We start from the raw sequence: 24,697 nt of genomic DNA, 5'->3' as shown, positions 1-24,697 counted from the left end.
ATTTTAGTTATGCGCACTATGTTTTCACGTATGAAATATCCAGTTCAATTTCACTAATAACTATGCTAGGTTATTGTTAAGCCTATTATAGTGAACAGTCATATCCATTTTTACGCTGTCCAATTGGTACCGTGCTACGCTTTGCAATGAATATATCACTGGAGATGTCTTCCTTTAATTACCATTTGACATTTTTTGTGGAAGTTAATCCTGTTGTTGTTAAAATTCCTTTCCATGTACTTACGCAGGGCGACAATGCACGATGATGTTGTTTACCGTTGAGGTTAGTCACATCCCAATATCTTATAGTATTTTACATCATTTGTGCAATTCCAGTTTAGCTTCTAACTTTTACTTGTTTCTTGTAGGTACATATGTTAGTTGTACTAATCGACGCTTCGACCCGTAGGAACACCTTGCTACCGATTTTGGGCGAGCTCTGGCCAAGATGAAGTGCCCCAGCGACTACCCCTCGGGATTCACCAAGTATGTACTGTCCAATTCAATTTTACCAGTAGTAGTTGCAATGGGTATGTTTTTGTATGGTTGATGTGTTAATTATAGTTTCAGTGGTACAAGTTTTAATGACTATGTTAGGTTGTGTGTACTTTATTGTTAATATGCCTATTGTCTATTTTCAGTAATGCACACTATTGTTCAAGAATGAACCGTCCTGTTTAATTTCACCAATATCAGTTACAAATTACAATTCCCATGCTAGATTGTTGTTAAGCTTGTTGTAGTGAACAATTATATCCACTACTTTTCCTCTATCCTTTTGCTACCGTGCTACTCCTTGCAATGAAAAAATCACTGGATATATTGTCGTTTAACTAACATTTGATATTTTTGGTGGATGTTAACCTTGTTGTATTTAACATGCCTTTCTATGTACTTATTTAGGGCTACAATGCGCGATGTTGTTGTTTACCGTCGAGGTTAGTCACATCCCATTGTCTTATAATATTTCCTGCAATTGCAACTTAGCTTCTAATGTTTATCTATTGGTTGTAGGTACTTATGTTAGCGGTACTGATCGACGCTTCGACCCCCTTCGCATATGGGGCAATGAGATAAACATGAACATGCATCAAGTGAGGAAACTAAGAAAAAATGTTAGGTAGAAGAGTCATATGAGTGGAATTAAACTCTTTGTTTACACTTTATCCAAGACATCAGTGAACTTTAGGATGGTAAGTAATCCGTTGCCTTCTTTTCCTACCAACAACAAGTTACTCTATTAGACATGAATACCTAGAAGTTTTCTCTTTTAAGTGGTTTCAGAAGGAATTTACTCAAGAATACCTTGCAAACTACCTGACCGAAGTGGAGGCAATGGATGTTATAGTATATAATTCATGCTACCATGATAATTGTTTAGAAGTCTTCCTGAAGACGGTGAAGGATGGACGGGCGATCATCAAAAGGGGTTGCACAAAATTTGTGTGCACCTTTGGCATGGAGGAGGGCACATTTTGGGTATTCCGCCTCTTCAACACCATTGACAGCCAAAAGGAGTTACAATTCTCGCTTCACCTTTACTGCCTCTAGTACTATATATTGTGGTTCATCATAGGTCAAGGATGGTAAGTAATCCGTTTCCTTCTTTTCCTACCAAGAACAAGTTACTCTATTAGACATGAATACCTAGAAGTTGTCTCTTTTAAGTGGTTTCAGAAGAATTTACTCAAGAATACCTTGCAAACTACCTGACCGAAGTGGAGGTAATGGATGTTATAGTATATACTTCATGCTACCATGATAATTGATTAGAAGTCTTCCTGAAGACGGTGAAGGATGGACGGGCGATCATCAAAAGGGGTTGCACAAAATTTGTGCGCACCTTTGGCATGGAGGAGGGCACACTATGGGTTTTCCGCTTCTTCAACACCGTCGACAGCCAAAAGGAGTTACAATTCTCTCTTCACCTTTACCGCCTCTAGTACTGTATATTGTGGTTCGTCATATTTAATCTTCTACCAAATTATGTAACCATCGAACATATACTGAGCTTTTTGATTTATGCATTGGCTGTCGAACCATTGTAATTAGGGCATGAATTGATTAATAGAAAATCCACATTTCATAGTTAAAATTTTGAAATTTCAAATTTGAATAATAAATTAACAAAAATAAGCTATTACGTAATAAATTATAGTACACAAAGTTAGAAGGAATAATCATGTGCGTTAGTGTCATGTATTACACACGATTGTTTGTAGAATAACGTCTCTGATTATGAGCTTTACAACACACGGTCGCATATTTTATTCGTGTGGAATGTGCGGAATGACACACACGTTTGCACGTTGTAAGCGTGTGTGAATGGCAGCAATAACATAAACGGTTCCAAACCTATGTATGCGTGTGTAATGTAGAACAATAATAAGACGGTTGACATACGAACCGCGTGTGTGATCAGAATAACTATCGCACACGATTATTAAATTGACACGTTGGCTATAATAGAGCCATCCTGCACATTTTGAAGTTTCTGACTGTGTGTCATAATGTAAGTATCGCAAACAGGTCATGGTATTAAATGTTTGTGCTATCCATATGTCGCACATGGACATATCTGCATCATTGTGTCAAATGTGTGGTCGATCACAAATGTAATGTCAAAGTGTAACATGTGGGATAGGCTACGACTTGACATACAACTACTTTAGGCGAATCGTTAGTAGGAGCCCGCCCCATAGTGGATGATGTTTCGATGTTGTGTGTGATGGACCTTACCCCCTATCACACACACATGCAAGGCAATGGTTTGGAACTGCTTCACGGAAAAGGGTTACAAACTATTTGTATAGGACCTAACGATATAAGTTTTATGCGGTGAAGACGGAGTCATGCCATGCTAATATGATAAATGAGTAGGAAATAATATTCTTTAATGATCGTATATTTTGAATGTGAATTATTATGCTTCTTACATTCATGGATATTATTATGTTGATATTAATTATTTCATTGTTCCTCAAGATCACACCTAAAAGAGATTACATGTTGAGTAGCATGTCGCATCGAAAATTTTATTTTTAACAATTACCTACTCGAGGAAGAGCATGAATTTAAGCTTGTGGATGCTGATATGTCTCCAACATAGCGATAATTTCTTATTGTTCCATGTTATACATTATCAATCTTCGATGCTTTATATGCAATTATATGTATTTTATATCATTTTTGGGAGCTAACCTATTAATCAAGTGCCATGTGCGAGTTGTTGTTTTTTTGCTTGTTTTGGTTTTCCAGGAAATCCGTACCAATCAATGTCCAAACGCTACGAATTGTTTTGACATTTTTTGGACAAAAAAGGACCTATAAGCTTTAGAAGGAGACAAGAAGACACACAAGGAGACAAAAAGGCAATAGGGTGCTCCCTGATGCTTTGTGGGCCCCTTGTGGCTTTGTATGACCTAATTCCACCACCATAAATTCTCTAAAATTGGGAAACCAACAGAGTGCCACCTGAAACAGTTTTTCTTCTGCCGCAAGTTTCTGTTCTTATGGGAGTCCATCTGGAGACTTTTTTGGGCGCTCTACCGAAGGGGGAATGAATCATGGAGGCCACCTACATCAACCTTGCTTCCTCCATGAAGGTATGTGACTATTCAACCACATACATGCGGGTCCTTAGGTAGTACCTGGATGGCTTCTTCTCTCTTTGATCTTCAATATAGAGTTCACTGTGATTACCATGGTGATCTATCCGATGTAATCCTCTTTTGAAGTGTTTGTAGTGACCGGGTTTTCAGAAAACAATTTCCAGAAAAACATGCCCTTGTGTTCATCAACCCCAGGACTACTGTTAGCTGGTGAACACTCACTTGATACAAATATTCCAAGCAAATACAAAATTTGGGTACAAAACCATGAAGGTTTATGGGGGGAGGTTGGACAAAAAGTTCTAGAGGTTGACGGTGGAAGTGACTCGTGGAATCTCTAGTGCTCATGGGCTCCATTTCCACAGGAACAGTTGACCTGGATAATCCCTATCTCACAAGGCTACTATCCTTGACTCTCAGGTTCCCGGGTTGCTATCATCGTGCTCCTCTCCAAATATGCGATCTGTCCAAGACAATAGCCAGGGACAAGCCAATGGGTACTTTGAATGTACTCGCAAACATCAAGAAGACAGATAAGTAAAAGTAGGTGAGATGCATGCACACACACTTTAATACCACCTGATATGCCACAAGATTAAATTCATCGGTGAGGTTATGTGGTTAAATCATTTCTACCCTTGATGTATAAGGAAGCAAGGTAAAGGGAAAATAGTAAATTTAAAGGTGTCGAACAAGCATCTGAGGTGACACCTCGTAAAGACACGCACTATAAGCCATAGTCGGGCGTCTGGGAGACACCGCATAGAGGGCTTACAATGAGATAATGACAGGTGTGTCGTAGTTGGGCGTCTAAGATGACGCCACAACAAGGGGCTTATTGTTGGGGAACGTCGCATGGGAAACAAAAAATTTCCTACGCGCACGAAGACCTATCATGGTGATGTCCATCTACGAGAGGGGATGAGTGATCTACGTACCCTTGTAGATCGTACATCAGAAGCGTTAGTGAACACGGTTGATGTAGTGGAATGTCCTCACGTCCCTCGATCCGCCCCGCGAACAATCCCGCAATCAGTCCCACGATCTAGTACCGAACGGACGGCACCTCCGCGTTCAGCACACGTACAACTCGACGATGATCTCGGCCTTCTTGATCCAGCAAGAGAGACAAAGAGGTAGAAGAGTTCTCCGGCAGCGTGACGGTGCTCCGGAGGTTGGTGATGACCTTGTCTCAGCAGGGCTCCGCCCGAGCTCCGCAGAAACGCGATCTAGAGGAAAAACCGTGGAGGTATGTGGTCGGGCTGCCGTGGAAAAGTCGTCTCAAATCAGCCCTAAAACATCCGTATATATAGGTGGGAGGGAGGGGACCTTGCCGAGCCCCAAGGGGGTCGGCCGAGCCAAGGGGGGAAGGCTCCCCCCCCAAACCGAGTTGGACTTGGTTTGGTGGGTGGGAGTCCTTCCCTTCCTTCCCACCTCCCTTTTTTTTTCTTTCTCTTTGATTTTTATCTCTATGGCGCATAGGGCCCTTTTGGGCTGTCCCACAAGCCCACTAAGGGCTTGTGCGCCACCCTTATGGCCTATGGGCTTCCCCGGGGTGGGTTGCCCTCCCCCGGTGAACTCCCGGAACCCATTCGTCATTCCCGGTACATTCCCGGTAACTCCGAAAACCTTCCGGTAATCAAATGAGGTCATCCTATATATCAATCTTCGTTTCCAGACTATTCCGGAAACCCTCGTGACGTCCGTGATCTCATCCGGGACTCCGAACAACATTCGGTAACCAACCATATAACTCAAATGCGCATAAAACAACGTCGAACCTTAAGTGTGCAGACCCTGCGGGTTCGAGAACTATGGAGACATGACCCGAGAGACTCCTCGGTCAATATCCAATAGCGGTACCTGGATGCCCATATTGGATCCTACATATTCTACGAAGATCTTATCGTTTGAACCTCAGTGCCAAGGATTCATATAATTCCGTATGTCATTCCCTTTGTCCTTCGGTATGTTACTTGCCCGAGATTCGATCGTCAGTATCCGTATACCTATTTCAATCTCGTTTACCGGCAAGTCTCTTTACTCGTTCCGTAATACAAGATCCCGCAACTTACACTAAGTTACATTGCTTGCAAGGCATGTGTGTGATGTTGTATTACCGAGTGGGCCCCGAGATACCTCTCCGTCACACGGAGTGACAAATCCCAGTCTTGATCCATACTAACTCAACTAACACCTTCGGAGATACCTGTAGAGCATCTTTATAGTCACCCAGTTACGTTGCGACGTTTGATACACACAAAGCATTCCTCTGGTGTCAGTGAGTTATATGATCTCATGGTCATAGGAATAAATACTTGACACGCAGAAAACAGTAGCAACAAAATGACACGATCAACATCCTACGTCTATTAGTTTGGGTCTAGTCCATCACGTGATTCTCCTAATGACGTGATCCAGTTATCAAGCAACAACACCTTGTTCATAATCAGAAGACACTGACTATCTTTGATCAACTGGCTAGCCAACTAGAGGCTTGCTAGGGACGGTGTTTTGTCTATGTATCCACACATGTAAATGAGTCTTCATTCAATACAATTATAGCATGGATAATAAACGATTATCTTGATACAAGAATTATAATAATAACTATATTTATTATTGCCTCAAGGGAATAATTCCAACACTTATAACATATAATAATGATGAAATACGTAATAACATGCGAGCCATAATCGAGCGTCTAAACGACACCACATAAACGGCTTATATGGAAGTACTAACAGTTGCCACAGTCGGGCGTCTAAGCGACACCACAAAAAAGGGCTTTTTATGGAAGTAGCAACAGTTGCCATAGTCGGACGTCTATGCAACACCACAGAAAGGGCTATATATGTTATTAATGACAGATGCCACACTCGGGCGTCTAAGCGACACCACAAAAAAGGGCTTATATGAAGTACTAGTTGTTACCATAGTTGGGCATCTATGCAACACCACACAAAGGGATTTATGTGGTATTAATGACAAATGCCATAGTCGGGCATCTAAGCGACATCACAGAAAAGGGCTCACATGAAGTAGTAGCAGTTGCTATAGTCGGGCGTCTCAGCGACACCTCATAAGGGCTTATATGAAAAGAATAACATCGAGTATCCGAGAGGCAGAACCGTCCCAAGGATACTCAAAAATTCATATACCAGAAATAATTAGTCCATAGTAAAATTCATAAAAATTATGGTTGTCATCTCGGTTCATGATCATCATCATGTTTCAATTTCTTCCTCCGAAGACCTACACTCAGATCGACCCTTGACTTGTCAACCTATCGTCCATGACCATGGATGTGGCTACTCGAATAGTTTTTAACTCTGTAGAGAGTGTAGTCTTTACCCACAACCAACAAGTTTCAATAGTCATTAGGACTAATCCTGTGTACGGTATTTTAGAAGTAACCACTCAAAATGTGCACAGACCCATTTTTACCCAGCGAGGTCCAGAATCACCCGGACTACACTTTCAGTGAAAAACTATAAGACGGGGAAACCAACATCCCCAAATAGCATGGGATCAAATTTATACCACGCACTCCAAGGGGAGGGCCCTCCCCTCTTGGTACGAGACCACAAACACTCATGCCCCCTCACTGGATGACTGTCTTTATTCCAGGACCATGGAACCTTCATCTCGACCCTTCTACTTGGTGTGCACAAGGTAATAGGCTTATGACCTAATATCTGTATTCACTTTTGGGAAGACCTGTGGTAGCACGAAAAGTAAGGTGATGCACTGGCAAGACTTCATCTACGATCGACTCACGAGGTTTAAGTTTTCTTGCAAGAGTTAGCACCACACAATTTTTATAGATGATATACCATAGTGTTACCACCATCTCACATCGATATGCCCTCACTGACCACTCTCGTCCCGACGAGATGTGTCGGGACCCCGATCCTAAGCCATAGGAATCCAGCCTGTAACACATCGCATCCCTTTGTGGTCTCACGCACGGTTAACTCCACGGTTGCAGCCTTACCTTAGCCGGGACCGTTTGCGTCTTTTGACTCACGTATGCGATAGTGTCGCTAGCAATCCAATGTCAAAGAACCCGGATCGACATGTCTATTCATAGACCAAAGTGGCAGTACCGCACAAGGACACGCATACATGACCCAACAAAGCAGGTGTCGGTCATCAGCGAACGTAGACGAGTCGTAGCAAGCTACAAGGGCTCCATTACGTCGCGTGACATTTCCCCAAAGGGGACAGACACAGCAGCTAAGAAGGACACATGCCGGTCAACCAATGTGTCCAGAGCAGTAGCGAACTACGAAGGCTCGTTGGATCACAAAGGGGCATTTCCTTGTAAGGAGTGCTACTAAAGTTCACGACTAGGTATTCGAACCCCATACATATCAAGTAAGACACACGTACGCATGGCATACCGATATGTATAGATACATCGATGGCATCACAACATAACCATAAACATACAAGCTTTATTTAAGAGGCTCGGAAGAGCCACACACATAATATTACACATTAAGGGTCTCACGACCCATAATAGCAGTCATACAATTACAAGCCAGTGGAAGAGTTATAAACTGTCTGGGTACAGACAGGGCAACTAGAAGGCACATGGCCTGACTATACTACAGAGCCGAAGTAGGGCCAGATCGTAGCTGGGACACCAGCTACTCGTCGTCGTCGATGTCTACGAAGAACCCTCCATTAGGGTCATTAGCAACCTCTGCAACATTTATTAAGCAAACATGAGTACGAAGGTACTCAGTAAGACTTTAGGAGAACTAACTAGTCATGCAAGGTATCAAAGGGTATTGTGGGGTTTCATGCGGAAAGCCAGCATTTGACTCGTGGCTAGACAACTTGCATTTTGAAATTAGATTTGACAACTTGATTTCTCGCACACGAGTCCACTAACACCACAACAATACACTATCGTGGAATCATTCCGTCTCCGTACGGAAATGCCGTCCACGACACTCACGCTTATCTTGGCAATTTTATGAGTAGCCATTGAAGTTATCTATGAACAACATATGTCTCCAAGTAGTCCATATCCGCGGACGCGGCTATTCGAATAGATCATAACCCTGCAGGGGTGTACTTCGTCACACACGCTCTCGCCACTTATCGCCATGTGCACGTCATGCACCTCGGCAACCTTCAAGCGGAAGCCCAGCGAGGGAATCGGCCAGGACCGTTAACCACACTAGTACCTAGTCCAGGTTTATCGCCTATCTGAGAGTAACCCGTACGGAAGTCCGGCAGAGGTTTCCGCCACGGCCTCAAACGATGTGCGCAGGGTTCCCAAGCCCACCATCCGGGTGCCACTTGGTACACCATGCCACTGCCTACCGCATCACGGTCCACCTCTCAGGTCAGCACCATGCACGGCCTCCAGCATTACTATAAACACCAGAAACTACTTGCAACTCCTGGACCGAGTACTACGCGATTAATAGGCCGAGAGGGGTCATATTTCAGGGCCCAGCATGTGGTAGTAACTAGTCTTGGAATACATACACGGAACTCAGTTCCTAAGGACGGTTCCAATGAAACAACCTGCCATGTACTCCTACACAGCCTTTCACCGGTACCTTTACCAAATCAAGTTCAACACACAACCTTTGCTCACCAAACACATTCCACAATTCTGTTCACCTCCCAGATGACAGACCATACACAACTCTAAGCATAGCATGCATAGCAGGATAAGGCACATCATAGCTCAAGCAACTACCAGGTATGCTAGGTTGCAAGGTTCGGCTATTTACTGTGACAAGGTTAGGTCATGCAAAGGAAGTGGGTTCAACTATCGTGGCAAAAGCAGTTGAAGCATTTGATCCTAATGCAATAAATAAGTGCAGGAGCAAGAGCATGGGAATTATCGGGATGATCAAAAGGGTTGCTTGCCTTGTTGCTCAGAGGAGGAACGATATCCGTCAGAGGGATATTCGGTGGAATCCGGGGGTGCGGAGCCTACCGAATGAATGGCAACATTCAATAACAATCATATGCACTCAAAATGATGCATGAGCATGGCATGAGAATGCAAGGTGATAAGTTATTATTTTCAACATGTATTAGGTTAGAGTTGATTAGAATCACATTCGAATAGCAATTCAAACGGGTATTTTCGGATACCAGTTTAATTGATTCGACCTGATGCTCAGATCAACCTGATGTTAACATGCATGAAATGTCATTTTATGGTACTGATTTGTATCTAGGACAGTGTGTGATCATTGCATTCATAATGAAATTTGAATATTTTTCCAAATTCCATTTTAAAAAGTAATTATAAGAATTGCATTATTCCTTATTCCACAATTTAGGGTTCTATAACTTTTTCAAACATAGTTGAAAATAGCATATTCAGAATCCTTGAATTTTTCTGGTACTTTTTCATATATAAATTATTTTCATTGGAGTTACAGATTAATTTCTATGACTTTTACAAGTTTTAGCAATTTCCTGAATTAGTTTTATACTGGAAATACTTTTATTGCATCAGCATGACATCAGCAGGTCCATCTGGCCGTTGAAAGTCAAACCTGACCAGTGGGACCCACTGGTCAGTCTCTCTGGTCAATTTTTTTGATTAAGATTAACTTAATTAACTGATTAACCTTGCTGGACCCACATGTCAGTGACTGATTAACTTATTTGATTTATTTTTATTAGTTTTAAACTTGCCAGAGGCTGGCCCCACCAGTCAGTGGCTCAGGCCAGCCGAGATCCACCGGCGGCGAGGTCGTCCTCGCCGGCGGGGAGCCTCCGGCGACCACCAGCACGGCGGAGGGGCTCGGAAAAGGCGCACAGGGGGCCAAATGCTGCGCGGAGAGCACCACAGGAACGACACATCTCCCGCAGCTTCATTTCTGCACTTAGCCGGGGCTGATCTGGCCGGAGATGACGCCGGCGACGAGCTTGGCGGCGGCCAAGGCTCGGGCGTCATCGGGGTCCTTGATTCAGAGGAAACTACGCTCGGTTCTTAGCTGCTACAGCATCTACGCGTCGACCTGAAGCTGCTGGTGCCCTCGAAAGGACGAGCTGATCATCGGAGGGCTACCGGCGACGAGCGGCAGCGGCGGTCCTCGTCGGGCTCCGGTGAAACTAGAGCTAGAGGAGGGGATCGACGGGAAAAACTTAGGGGAAACGACCGCATGCTCACGGGGAGTGCAGAGCAGGGCTTAGACGGCTCGGGGAAGGCCTGGGGGCGACGAATCGACGGGAGAGGTCTGGCGGCCGGAGGTGGAAGACGATGGCGTCGCGGGCGTTGCAGGGCTCGGGGTGGCTTCGGCTTCTGCAGGGATGACCAGGGCGACGAGGCGGAGCTAACAACGTGCTCTGGGAGGGGATCCTATGGCTAGGGGCACGGGCAGCTCGAGCTTTGCTCGGCTCCAATGGCGGCAGCAAGGAGGAGGAAGAGATCCGGGAGGAGGGAGAGAGCCGATGCGGGGAATGGATAGGGGAGGCCTCGGGGAGCTTATCCCCGGCCTTGCCAGCACGAGGCGGCGGCCAGGCAGGCGCACAGGTGCGTGGCCGCGCCGGAGGAGGCGGCGACCACCTCCTTTTCCTACTGGCGCGAGGGAGGGGACGAGCCAGGGATGGGCCGGGCCAGGCTTAGGCGACAGGTAAGGGTTTCCCATTTTTTTTTTCTGTTTTTGTTTTTCTGTTTTGCTAACTATTGTTTTGCTATTTATTTCAGCTCCAAAACAAAAAGTAAAAACTATTTTAGACCTCCTGAAATATTGTTATAGCATTCCCAACCATTTCCAAAGTTTCCAACATTTTTGGAAATTTATAGATTCTGATTTCAAATTTAAAGTTTGAAACCAGTGGCTTTTGTATTAATTTAAAAATGCTTAAGGTGTCAAGAAAATAGTTTTCTCCAATGCTCATTTACTTTCATGATTTATCAGAAAGTTTGAACATTTCTTGAGGCCATTTTGGGTTCATTGATTTGAACTAGTTTGAGATTTCCTTTAATTGAAATAGTGGCTAGGGTTTTGGGTTTTTCCTTTTCCACTTTGTTATTTTTGTTGAAACTTCTTAGATGCAAATGCAAAGAAGACATGAGCACAAGACTAACTTGCTTAAGGGTTAGGGATGTGACAAATCACCCCCACTCAAAAGAATTTCGTCCCGAGATTTAGAAGTCGTCGGGAATAACGCAGGGTATTCAAGTCGGAGACGATCCTCTCTTTCCCAAGTTGCCTCCTTTTCGGAACGATTTGACCATTGAACTTTAAGAAACTTGAGGTTTCGACGTCGAGTGGTACGCTCAGCTTGATCAAGAATACGCACGGGGTATTCTCGGTATGAAAGGTTATCTTGGAGATCAAGCGTTTCGTGGTCCACTTCACGGATAGGATCCGAAAAGCAACGCCTGAGTTGCGAGACGTGGAAAACATCATGAACCTTGGAAAGATGCGGAGGAAGTTCCAACTGGTAGGCAACTTCTCCTTGTTTGGCAAGAATGCGAAAAGGACCAATGTAACGAGGAGCCAATTTGCCCTTGATACCGAATCGATGGGTACCCTTCAAAGGTGTAACCCGAAGGTAAGCCTTCTCGTCAACTTCAAAGGTCACAGCCTTATGATGACGATCATATTGGCTCTTTTGACGAGACTGGGCTGTTTTCAACTTTTCACGAATAATGCGAACCTGCTCTTCTGCATCCTAGATCATATCCGGGCCAAAGAGTTGCCTCTCTCCGGTTTCTGACCAATTAAGAGGTGTTCGACATCTTCGTCCATAGAGAACTTCAAAAGGGGCTTTGCCCAAGCTTGATTGGTAGCTATTGTTATAAGCGAATTCGGCGAATGGAAGACACTTCTCCCAATTCATACCGAATGATATAACACAAGCTCGGAGCATATCTTCTAGAATTTGATTCACTCTTTCTACTTGACCACTTGATTGGGGATGGAAAGCAGTGCTAAAAGATAAGTGAGTCCCCATGGCATTCTGAAAACTTTCCCAGAAGCGAGAAGTAAAGATACTTCCACGGTCCGAGTTAATTTTCAGGGGAACACCATGAAGAGACACTATTCGAGAGATATATAACTCTGCTAGCTGGCTAGCTGTTATACTCTCACGAACGGGAAGAAAATGAGCCACTTGGGAAATCCGGTAATGAAATCCATGCTAACTTTATCCCATTTCCATTCAGGAATAGCTAGAGGTTGAAGGGTGCGAGCAGGCCTTTGATGTTCTGCCTTAACTCGACGACAAACGTCGCAGTTAGCAACGAACTCAGCAATTTCTCTCTTCATCCTAGTCCACCAGAACCTCTGGCGTAGGTCCTGATACATCTTAGTACTACCGGGATGAATGGTGTGAGGAGAATCATGAGCCTCCTTAAGGATTAACTACCTTAGATGTGGGTTCTTAGGAACCACTAAACGATTCTGGAAGAACACAACACCTTGATCATTCATGGAAAATTCTTTAGCGTTTCCGCTAAAAATATTCTCCTTGATCCGTGATATACCCTTCTCACGCTTTTGGCCAGCTATAATTTGATCCTTAAGAGTAGGCTTCGCCACCAGGGTAGAGAGGAATCCTTGAGGAACAATATGAAGATTCAACTTCCGAAAGTCCTCATGGAGATGTGGTTGACCTTGTTGTAGCATCAAATTGTTACAATAAGATTTACGACTTAGCGCATCGGCCATAACATTGGCCTTCCCCGGGGTGTAAGTTATCCCTAAGTCGTAATCCGAGATCAACTCAACCCACCGTCTTTGCGTGAGATTCAAATCCGGCTGGGTGAAGATATATTTCAGACTTTGGTGATCAGTGAATATTTCGCAACGATTACCCAGAAGGTAATGTCGCCAGGTTTTTAGTGCATGGACCACAGCTGCAAGCTCAAGGTCATGTGTGGGATAATTATCCTCATGTGGACGCAACTGTCGAGATGCGTATGCGATCACATGACGATCTTGCATGAGAATGCAACCTAATCCTTGTCGCGAGGCGTCGCAATAGATAACAAAGTCCTTAGAAAAATCTGGTGGTAGCAACACAGGTGCGGAAGTCAGGCGTCTTTTCAGTTCCTGAAAACTATGCTCACACTATGGTGTCCACTCGAATTTTTTTATCTTTCATGAGGAGTTCAGTTAGAGGCTTTGCAACCTTGGAGAAATTCTCGACGAAGCGGCGACAATAGCTCGCTAAACCAAGAAAACTCCTAACTTGCTTAACCGATTCAGGTTGAGTCCAATCAAGGAAAGCTTGAACTCTCTCGGGATTGATAGCAATACCCTTACCAGAGATTACGTGGCCTAGATAGGTCACTTCTGGTAACCAGAATTCACATTTTGAAAATTTGGCATAAAGGCGATGCTCTCGAAGTTTCATCAATACCAGCCTTAGATGCTCGGCATGTTCTTGTTCATTCTTCGAGTAGATGAGAATATCATCGAGGTATACCACGACGAATTTATCCAAATACTCCATGAAGATTGAATTCATCAGCCGAGAGAAGGTGGCTGGGGCATTGGTTAAACCGAAGGACATAACGGTGTACTCATATTGACCATAACGAGTAACAAAAGCCGGTTTTGGAATGTCCCCGTTCTTAATCTTGATTTGATGGTATCCCAACCTCAAATCCATTTTGGAGAAGACTGAGGATCCAGCGAGCTGATCGTACAGATCGTTGATCCTGGGGAGCGGATACTTGTTCTTAATGGTGACCAGATTAACTGGTCGGTAATCTACAACCATCCGATCCGTTCCGTCTTTCTTCTTGACGAAGAGGACGGGGCAAGCCCAAGGAGAAGAGCTAGGATGAATGAAACCTTTGTTCAAGGCCTCATCTAGTTGCTTCTTAAGTTCGGCTAGCTCCAGGGGTGCCATCTTATATGGTCTTCTGGCTATTGGAACAGTTCCCGGAACAAGATCTATTACAAACTCTACATCTCTGTCAGGTGGAATTCCTGGCAGTTCCTCTGGAAAACATCCGAGAAGTCACGGACTACCGGAATGTCTTCAAGTTCCGGAAGAGGGTTGGCATTTAGGGAATAGAGTTGGCATTTGGCAACTCGAGTAGAGACATTTACTATCTCACCCGAAGGATGGGTAAGATGGACATTTCTAGAATGAGTATCAATCTTGGCATAGTGAGCTGACATCCAGTCCATGCCCAAGATGATATTAATATCCGAAGATTTCAATGCTATCAATGAGGCTAGAAAAACTAGCCTGTCTACTAGAATTTCATTGTCATAGGTTATCCTAGAGGTTTGCCATTTACTACCAGGGGTTTGGACAACCAATGGGATGGGCATATCACAAAATGACATGTTATGCAACTGTGCATAACTTTCTGAAATGAAGGAATGAGAAGACCCAGTGTCAAAGAGAACGGACGCTGGGTGATGATTAACAAGAAGCGTACCCAGCATGACTTCGGGATCCTCTGCAGCTTCTTCCGCTGACACATAGTTCACACGGCCACGTGCAGGAGTTGGCTTCACATAATAAGCTTTGCTCGACTTGGCCTGCCCGACGGACTTTCCGGGTTGCTTGGCACCCACATTCTGAGGACACTCGCGGGAATAGTGCCCTGGTTCTCCACACTTGTAGCATATCACCTGGTTGGCACGTGGTGTAGCATTGCTAGCTGGACCACCATAAGCTTTTGCTGGAGGGTTGGCCTGATTCGTCTGAGGCGCCACGTAGGATGGCCTCAGAGTGTATCTTGGCGGCAGAGAATTTTTTGGAACCCACAGCCTGCGTTTTGGAAACGTGGAACCAGAAGATGAGCCAAAGTCACGGGAGTGCTTCCTTGTGGCTTCGAAGTCAGTATGACCAGTCTCCGCACTGATCGCTTTGTTGACCAGGGCTTGAAAGCTTGCACACTCATGGAGGCGCAGGTCACGACGGAGCTCAGGGCTCAGACCCTTACGGAATCTTGCTTGCTTCTTGGCGTCAATAGACACCTCCTCTGTTGCATAGCGGGCGAGGTTACCGAACTCGCGGCTACAGGCATCCACAGACAACTTGCCCTGAGTGAAGGCACAGAACTCCTCTCTCTTTCTGTCCATCAGGCCCTCTGGAATATGGTGCAGACGGAAAGCTGCACTGAAATCTGCCCATGTGGCCGCTGGTTCAGCGGGACGCATAGCTTCAAAATTCTCCCACCATAGATTGGCGGGTCCTTCCAGGAAATACGCCGCAAAGGTCACCTTGTTGGCCTCAGACACATTCGCAGAGCGGATCTTGCGCGAGATGCTGCACAGCCAGTCATCAGCATCGAGGGGATTGACGGAATGATGAAACTTTGGAGGATTCAGCTTCACAAAGTCATTGAGGGACACTGCAGCATTCCTAGGCTGTCGAGCCGTATTCTTCTCAATACGTTCCAGTAGTCGATTGGTCTCCCTTTTGTTTCTTTCTGCCTCAAGCATCACTTCCACCAGAGAGGGTGGGTGAGGCAGGTCTTCCTGCGACGCTTGACTACCCTCACCTTGCTCATGAGCAGGGGCACGGTTCAACCTGGTGAACACCATCCTGACAAACAAACTCATAGCTTAGACCAATATCATATCAATACTAGCTATGGATTAAGAATGTGCTGAACACACGGAATGCGGAAATGAATATCCGAACAACATGGTAACAAGCAACTGCTATATATACACCATGGTTCATACACACCCTTACATAGTTCAGTACACCCTTAACCGAAGAGCAAACTACTGAAATTGTGAAACTACTCATCAGAGGCTTACAAGCTTCCTATACATTATTTATCTAGGCCTCCGGAATTCATTTCACAGTACAACCATACTTCACAAGTCACGCAGAACTGTGAATGTACGGCTACTACCATACTATCCTTCCGCTCACAGCTCAGGCATCCGCATAGAACATCTCATAAAGATTACCTCCATGACGTGGAAGCTCAACCTGCGGATCAGGAAACACTCTAGCCTGAGATCCCTGGGATCCATAAGGACACGGATGTGGCCTTGGTCCCCTGACTGGTAGTAAGAGGGGTCCCCGAAGAGGTGTGACTCCTCCTATGGCTGGCCAGTCAACGTGGGCCGGAAGATGGGTCCTAACAGGGTTCAGCATCTCCATCTCTCCATACCCTGTCTGGACTACCGGTGCCAGCTGCGTCAAAACTGTCCACAGACGGGCACGGGTAGCATAAAGCTCCATGCGGAGAGCACGAGCATCCCTGTCTCTGCTCTCTAGCATCTCAACAGTGGACTGCAGAAGTGGATCCTCCATAGAAGAATCAAAATAGACTCCACTGAGGTATCCCTCTTCACCAGACTGAGAGGCCGGAACATAGCAGAACTCTGAATTCTGCAGCAGTGCATGTCTTGCTCTCATAATAGTCAGCATTGAATAGGCAGCATCCTGTACTGCCATGTCAACGGTGACCCCCAACCCATAGGACCAATGGATTGGCTTCTCAGCTCCAGGGTAGTCTGGAAATACCCTAACAGTGCAGATGTACTGGCTCTGGTTGAAGTCGCGGTATTGTTCCTCCATTGTGTACTCGGGGTACCAGCGGTAACCGCACACCGACATCACCCTGACCAGCATGGCCGTATGACCCGGTACATCAATGCACCTGGTCAGATGTACCACCAGACGAGAAGGACGGCCAGGCATCTGTAATAGAGAGTAATGCAAAAGCATTAGAGCTCCGAATGCAAAATTGGGCAGCATAACGGCTGTAAATACTCAAAAACAAATTTTGAGACAACCCAAAAATGGAATAGCGTAACCACTCAACTATCAAGTTCAACTCTCTGATCATCAAACTTACTTCCTGCTTCCCAGGAATAAAAGAAACCCAATATCTCTCGACCCGTAGTCCTATAATCTACCGATCAGAAACACGAGCCTAGGAGAAGATGAGTAACCTAGACCTTAATTCCCGCAGAAAAGACGAGGCTGTCCAGAATAGAATAACTTGAGAAGAGAACAAGAGTCTTATGTTCCCTTCCACAAACAATTCCCTTATATATAACTAAGCGACACCACAAAAAAGGGCTTTTTATGGAAGTAGCAACAGTTGCCATAGTCGGACGTCTATGCAACACCACAGAAAGGGCTATATATGCTATTAATGACAGATGCCACACTCGGGCGTCTAAGCGACACCACAAAAAAGGGCTTATATGAAGTACTAGTTGTTACCATAGTTGGGCATCTATGCAACACCACACAAAGGGATTTATGTGGTATTAATGACAGATGCCATAGTCGGGCATCTAAGCGACATCACAGAAAAGGGCTCACATGAAGTAGTAGCAGTTGCTATAGTCGGGCGTCTCAGCGACACCTCATAAGGGCTTATATGAAAAGAATAACATCGAGTATCCGAGAGGCAGAACCGTCCCAAGGATACTCAAAAATTCATATACCAGAAATAATTAGTCCATAGTAAAATTCATAAAAATTATGGTTGTCATCTCGGTTCATGATCATCATCATGTTTCAATTTATTCCTCCGAAGACCTACACTCAGATCGACCCTTGACTTGTCAACCTATCGTGCATGACCATGGATGTGGCTACACGAATAGTTTTTAACTCTGTAGAGGGTGTAGTCTTTACCCACAACCAATAAGTTTCAATAGTCATTAGGACTAATCCTGTGTACGGTATTTTAGAAGTAACCACTCAAAATGTGCACAGACCCATTTTTACCCAGCGAGGTCCAGAATCACCCGGACTACGCTTTCAGTGAAAAACTATAAGACGGGGAAACCAACATCCCCAAATAGCATGGGATCAAATTTATACCACGCACTCCAAGGGGAGGGCCCTCCCCTCTTGGTACGAGACCACAAACACTCATGCCCCCTCACTGGATGACTGTCTTTATTCCAGGACCATGGAACCTTCATCTCGACCCCTCTACTTGGTGTGCACAAGGTAATAGGCTTATGACCTAATATCTGTATTCACTTTTGGGAAGACCTGTGGTAGCACGAAAAGTAAGGTGATGCACTGGCAAGACTTCATCTACGATCGACTCACGAGGTTTAAGTTTTCTTGCAAGAGTTAGCACCACACAATTTTTTATAGATGATATACCATAGTGTTACCACCATCTCACATCGATATGCCCTCACTGACCACTCTCGTCCCGACGAGATGTGTCGGGACCCCGATCCTAAGCCATAGGAATCCAGCCTGTAACACATCGCATCCCTTTGTGGTCTCACGCACGGTTAACTCCACGGTTGCAGCCTTACCTTAGCCGGGACCGTTTGCGTCTTTTGACTCACGTATGCGATAGTGTCGCTAGCAATCCAATGTCAAAGAACCCGGATCGACATGTCTAGTCATAAACCAAAGTGGCAGTACCGCACAAGGACAGGCATACATGACCCAACAAAGCAGGTGTCGGTCATCAGCGAACGTAGACGAGTCGTAGCAAGCTACAAGGGCTCCATTACGTCGCGTGACATTTCCCAAAGGGGACAGACACAGCAGCTAAGAAGGACACATGCCGGTCAACCAATGTGTCCGGAGCAGTAGCGAACTACCAAGGCTCGTTGGATCACAAAGGGGCATTTCCTTGTAAGGAGTGCTACTAAAGTTCACGACTAGGTATTCGAACCCCATACATATCAAGTAAGACACACGTACGCATGGCATACCGATATGTATAGATACATCGATGGCATCACAACATAACCATAAACATACAAGCTTTATTTAAGAGGCTCGGAAGAGCCACACACATAATATTACACATTAAGGGTCTCACGACCCATAATAGCAGTCATACAATTACAAGCCAGCGGAAGAGTTATAAACTGTCTGGGTACAGATAGGGCAACTAGAAGGCACATGGCCTGACTATACTAAAGAGCCGACGTAGGGCCAGATCGTAGCTGGGACACCAGCTACTCGTCGTCGTCGATGTCTACGAAGAACCCTCCATTAGGGTCATTAGCAACCTCTGCAACATTTATTAAGCAAACATGAGTACGAAGGTACTCAGTAAGACTTTAGGAGAACTAACTACTCATGCAAGGTATCAAAGGGTATTGTGGGGTTTCATGCGGAAAGCCAGCATTTGACTCGTGGCTAGACAACTTGCATTTTGAAATTAGTTTCAACAACTTGATTTCTCGCACACGAGTCCACTAACACCACAATAATACACTACCGTGGAATCATTCCGTCTCCGTACGGAAATGCCGTCCACGACACTCACGCTTATCTTGGCAATTTTATGAGTAGCCATTGAAGTTATCTATGAACAACATATGTCTCCAAGTAGTCCATATCCGCGGACGCGGCTATTCGAATAGATCATAACCCTGCAGGGGTGTACTTCGTCACACACGCTCTCGCCACTTATCGCCATGTGCACGTCATGCACCTCGGCAACCTTCAAGCGGAAGCCCAGCGAGGGAGTCGGCCAGGACCGTTAACCACACTAGTACCTAGTCCAGGTTTATCGCCTATCTGAGAGTAACCCGTACGGAAGTCCGGCAGAGGTTTCCGCCACGGCCTCAAACGATGTGCGCAGGGTTCCCAAGCCCACCATCCGGGTGCCACTTGGTACACCGTGCCACTGCCTACCGCATCACGGTCCACCTCTCAGGTCAACACCATGCACGGCCTCCAGCATTACTATAAACACCAGAAACTACTTGCAACTCCTGGACCGAGTACTACGCGATTAATAGGCCGAGCGGGGTCATATTTCAGGGCCCAGCATGTGGTAGTAACTAGTCTTGGAATACATACACAGAACTCAGTTCCTAAGGACGGTTCCAATGAAACAACCTGCCATGTACTCCTACACAGCCTTTCACCGGTACCTTTACCAAATCAAGTTCAACACACAACCTTTGCTCACCAAACACATTCCACAATTCTGTTCACCTCCCAGATGACAGACCATACACAACTCTAAGCATAGCATGCATAGCAGGATAAGGCACATCATAGCTCAAGCAACTACCAGGTATGCTAGGTTGCAAGGTTCGGCTATTTACTGTGACAAGGTTAGGTCATGCAAAGGAAGTGGGTTCAACTATCGTGGCAAAAGCAGTTGAAGCATTTGATCCTAATGCAATAAATAAGTGCAGGAGCAAGAGCATGGGAATTATCGGGATGATCAAAAGGGTTGCTTGCCTTGTTGCTTAGAGGAGGAACGATATCCGTCAGAGGGATATTCGGTGGAATCCGGGGGTGCGGAGCCTACCGAATGAATGGCAACATTCAATAACAATCATATGCACTCAAAATGATGCATGAGCATGGCATGAGAATGCAAGGTGATAAGTTATTATTTTCAACATATATTAGGTTAGAGTTGATTAGAATCACATTCGAATAGCAATTCAAACGGGTATTTTTGGATACCAGTTTAATTGATTCGACCTGATGCTCAGATCAACCTGATGTTAACATGCATGAAATGTCATTTTATGGTACTGATTTGTATCTAGGACACTGTGTGATCATTGCATTCATAATGAAATTTGAATATTTTTCCAAATTCCATTTTAAAAAGTAATTATAAGAATTGCATTATTCCTTATTCCACAATTTAGGGTTCTGTAACTTTTTCAAACATAGTTGAAAATAGCATATTCAGAATCCTTGAATTTTTCTGGTACTTTTTCATATATAAATTATTTTCATTGGAGTTACAGATTAATTTCTATGACTTTTACAAGTTTTAGCAATTTCCTGAATTAGTTTTATACTGGAAATACTTTTATTGCATCAGCATGACATCAGCAGGTCCATCTGGCCGTTGAAAGTCAAACCTGACCAGTGGGACCCACTGGTCAGTCTCTCTGGTCAATTTTTTTGATTAAGATTAACTTAATTAACTGATTAACCTTGCTGGACCCACATGTCAGTGACTGATTAACTTATTTGATTTATTTTTATTAGTTTTAAACTTGCCAGAGGCTGGCCCCACCAGTCAGTGGCTCAGGCCAGCCGAGATCCACCGGCGGCGAGGTCGTCCTCGCCGGCGGGGAGCCTCCGGCGACCACCAGCACGGCGGAGGGGCTCGGAAACGGCGCACAGGGGGCCAAATGTTGCGCGGAGAGCACCACAGGAACGACACATCTCCCGCAGCTTCATTTCTGCACTTAGCCGGGGCTGATCTGGCTGGAGATGACGCCGGCGACGAGCTTGGCGGCGGCCAAGGCTCGGGCGTCATCGGGGTCCTTGATTCAGAGGAAACTACGCTCGGTTCTTAGCTGCTACAGCATCTACGCGTCGACCTGAAGCTGCTGGTGCCCTCGGAAGGACGAGCTGATCATCGGAGGGCTACGGGCGACGAGCGGCAGCGGCGGTCCTCGTCGGGCTCCGGTGAAACTAGAGCTAGAGGAGGGGATCGACGGGAAAAACTTAGGGGAAATGACCGCATGCTCACGGGGAGTGCAGAGCAGGGCTTAGACGGCTCGGGGAAGGCCTGGGGGCGACGAATCGACGGGAGAGGTCCGACGGCCGGAGGTGGAAGACGATGGCGTCGCGGGCGTTGCAGGGCTCGGGGTGGCTTCGGCTTCTGCAGGGATGACCAGGGCGACGAGGCGGAGCTAACAGCGTGCTCTGGGAGGGGATCCTATGGCTAGGGGCATGGGCAGCTCGAGCTTTGCTCGGCTCCAATGGCGGCAGCAAGGAGGAGGAAGAGATCCGGGAGGAGGGAGAGAGCCGATGCGGGGAATGGATAGGGGAGGCCTCGGGGAGCTTATCCCCGGCCTTGCCAGCACGAGGCGGCGGCCAGGCAGGCACACAGGTACGTGGCCGCGCCGGAGGAGGCGGCGGCCACCTCCTGCTCCTACTGGCGCGAGGGAGGGGACGAGCCAGGGATGGGCCGGGCCAGGCTTAGGCGACAGGTAAGGGTTTCCCAATTTTTTTTCTGTTTTTGTTTTTCTGTTTTGCTAACTATTGTTTTGCTATTTATTTCAGCTCCAAAACAAAAAGTAAAAACTATTTTAGACCTCCTGAAATATTGTTATAGCATTCCCAACCATTTCCAAAGTTTCCAACATTTTTGGAAATTTATAGATTCTGATTTCAAATTTAAAGTTTGAAACCAGTGGCTTTTGTATTAATTTAAAAATGCTTAAGGTGTCAAGAAAATAGTTTTCTCCAATGCTCATTTACTTTCATGATTTATCAGAAAGTTTGAACATTTCTTGAGGCCATTTTGGGTTCATTGATTTGAACTAGTTTGAGATTTTCTTTAATTGAAATAGTGGCTAGGGTTTTGGGTTTTTCCTTTGCCACTTTGTTATTTTTGTTGAAACTTCTTAGATGCAAATGCAAAGAAGACATGAGCACAAGACTAACTTGCTTAAGGGTTAGGGATGTGACAAGATGTCAGTACCATGGTCTCATATTTACCATGACAAACCTTCCTTCGAGGTTGTCCAGACCAGCATGGCATACCTGGCATGAGGTAATACCCACACATCACCGACATTATATGCTCAATAGCAATCACACACATATCCCATGTAATTCATGCAAAGTATGCTACTATGGGGGTTGTATTCAAGTAACATAACCATGCATGCAAACATTGCAACAATCAGTCACACACTTAACACATTCGGGTTCAAGATGTTTGCCTTGGGTATGAAGAAGGGTGGTGTGCACCCCAAAAATCTTGAAGGAGTTTTCTTTCCTCCAATTTGTATTTTAAAAAATATTCAATTTAACACAAAATCCCAAAACAACATATATAATTTGTTTGATTCATTTGAAATAAATATGAAAATAAACTAGGTGGAACTTGGGAAACAAGAGAAAAAGAATCAACCCATTTGGAATTGTATTTTAATAGTTATGAGGAATCAAAGTTTTGGTCAAAATCTGGTTTTAAAAATAAAATAGAAAAGAAAATGTTTCGGTAGATTTTACGATTTCCATATGAGAAAGCGTATTACTGATGTCAGCTGTGCTTCCCCGGCAACGGCGACAGGAATAGTCGTGTCGACGGCACCAGGAATCCTTCTGCTGCGGCTACGCCTTAAGGGACTTCCTAGGCAAATATGCAAAGGATTTCCCCCGTGGCCTTGGAGCCTTGCGTTGGTGTTCCCTCGAAGCGGAAAGGGTGATGTAGCACAGTGGTGGTAAGTATTTCCCTCAGTTTGAGAACCAAGGTATCAATCCAGTGGAGGAGTATCACAAGATCTGGCACAAACACAAAGAACCTGCTCCCAATGCTATGAAGGGGTTGTCAACCCCTTATAGATTGTTTGCCAAGTGAGAACTGAAAGCAACAAAGTAACAAAGCAAAGTAAAAGCGAAGATGAAAATGATGGATGTGAATAGACCCGGGGGCCGTAGTGTTTACCAGTGGCTTCTCTCATGAAAGCAAGTAGACGGTGGGTGAACAAATTACTGTCGAGCAATTGATAGACCCGCGCAAAGTCGTGACGATATCTATGGCAATGATTATATCTATAGGCATCACGTCCAAAACAAGTAGACCGATACTTTCTGCATCTACTACTATTACTCCACACGTCGACCGCTATCCAGCATGCATCTAGTGTATTAAGTCCAAAAGAACAGAGTAACGCCTTAAGCAAGATGACATGATGTAGATGGACAATCTCATATCAACGACAGAGCCTATCTTGCTACCCTTGATGGCAACTACTTAATGTGTGCCTTGCTGCCCCTAGTGTCACTGGGAAAGGTCACCACATGGTAGAACCCAAAAACAAGCACTTCTCCCATTGCAAGAATCATAGATCTAGTTGGCCAAACAAAACCCAAGACTCAGAGAGACTTACAAGGATATCAAATCATGCATATAAGAAATCAGCAAAGACTCAGATATATATCATAGATAATCTGATCACAAATCCACAATTCATCGGATCTCGACAAACACACCGCCAAAGAAGATTACATCGGATAGATCTCCATGAAGATCATGGAGAACTTTTTATTGAAGATCCAAGAGAGAGAAGAAGCCATCTAGCTACTAACTACGGACCCGTGGGTCTCAAGTGAACTACTCACGAGTCATTGGAGGGGCGATGATGATGATGAAGAAGCCCTCCAACTCCAAAGTCCCCTCCGCCAGGGCGCTGGGAAGGGTCTCCAGATGGGATCTC

The 24,697-nt window shown here is 45.1% G+C and overlaps 1 pseudogene; it reads right to left on the bottom strand.

Annotated features, from left to right (window-relative positions):
• Positions 1 to 18,328: 18,328 nt before the first annotated feature.
• Positions 18,329 to 23,076, bottom strand: LOC123396472 (annotated as a pseudogene).
• Between the last annotated feature and the right edge of the window lie 1,621 nt (positions 23,077 to 24,697).

The sequence above is a fragment of the Hordeum vulgare genome, chromosome 5H, assembly GCF_904849725.1.
Source record: "Hordeum vulgare subsp. vulgare chromosome 5H, MorexV3_pseudomolecules_assembly, whole genome shotgun sequence".
Taxonomy (NCBI): domain Eukaryota; kingdom Viridiplantae; phylum Streptophyta; class Magnoliopsida; order Poales; family Poaceae; genus Hordeum; species Hordeum vulgare.
This window is presented reverse-complemented; position numbering and strand designations above follow the sequence as displayed.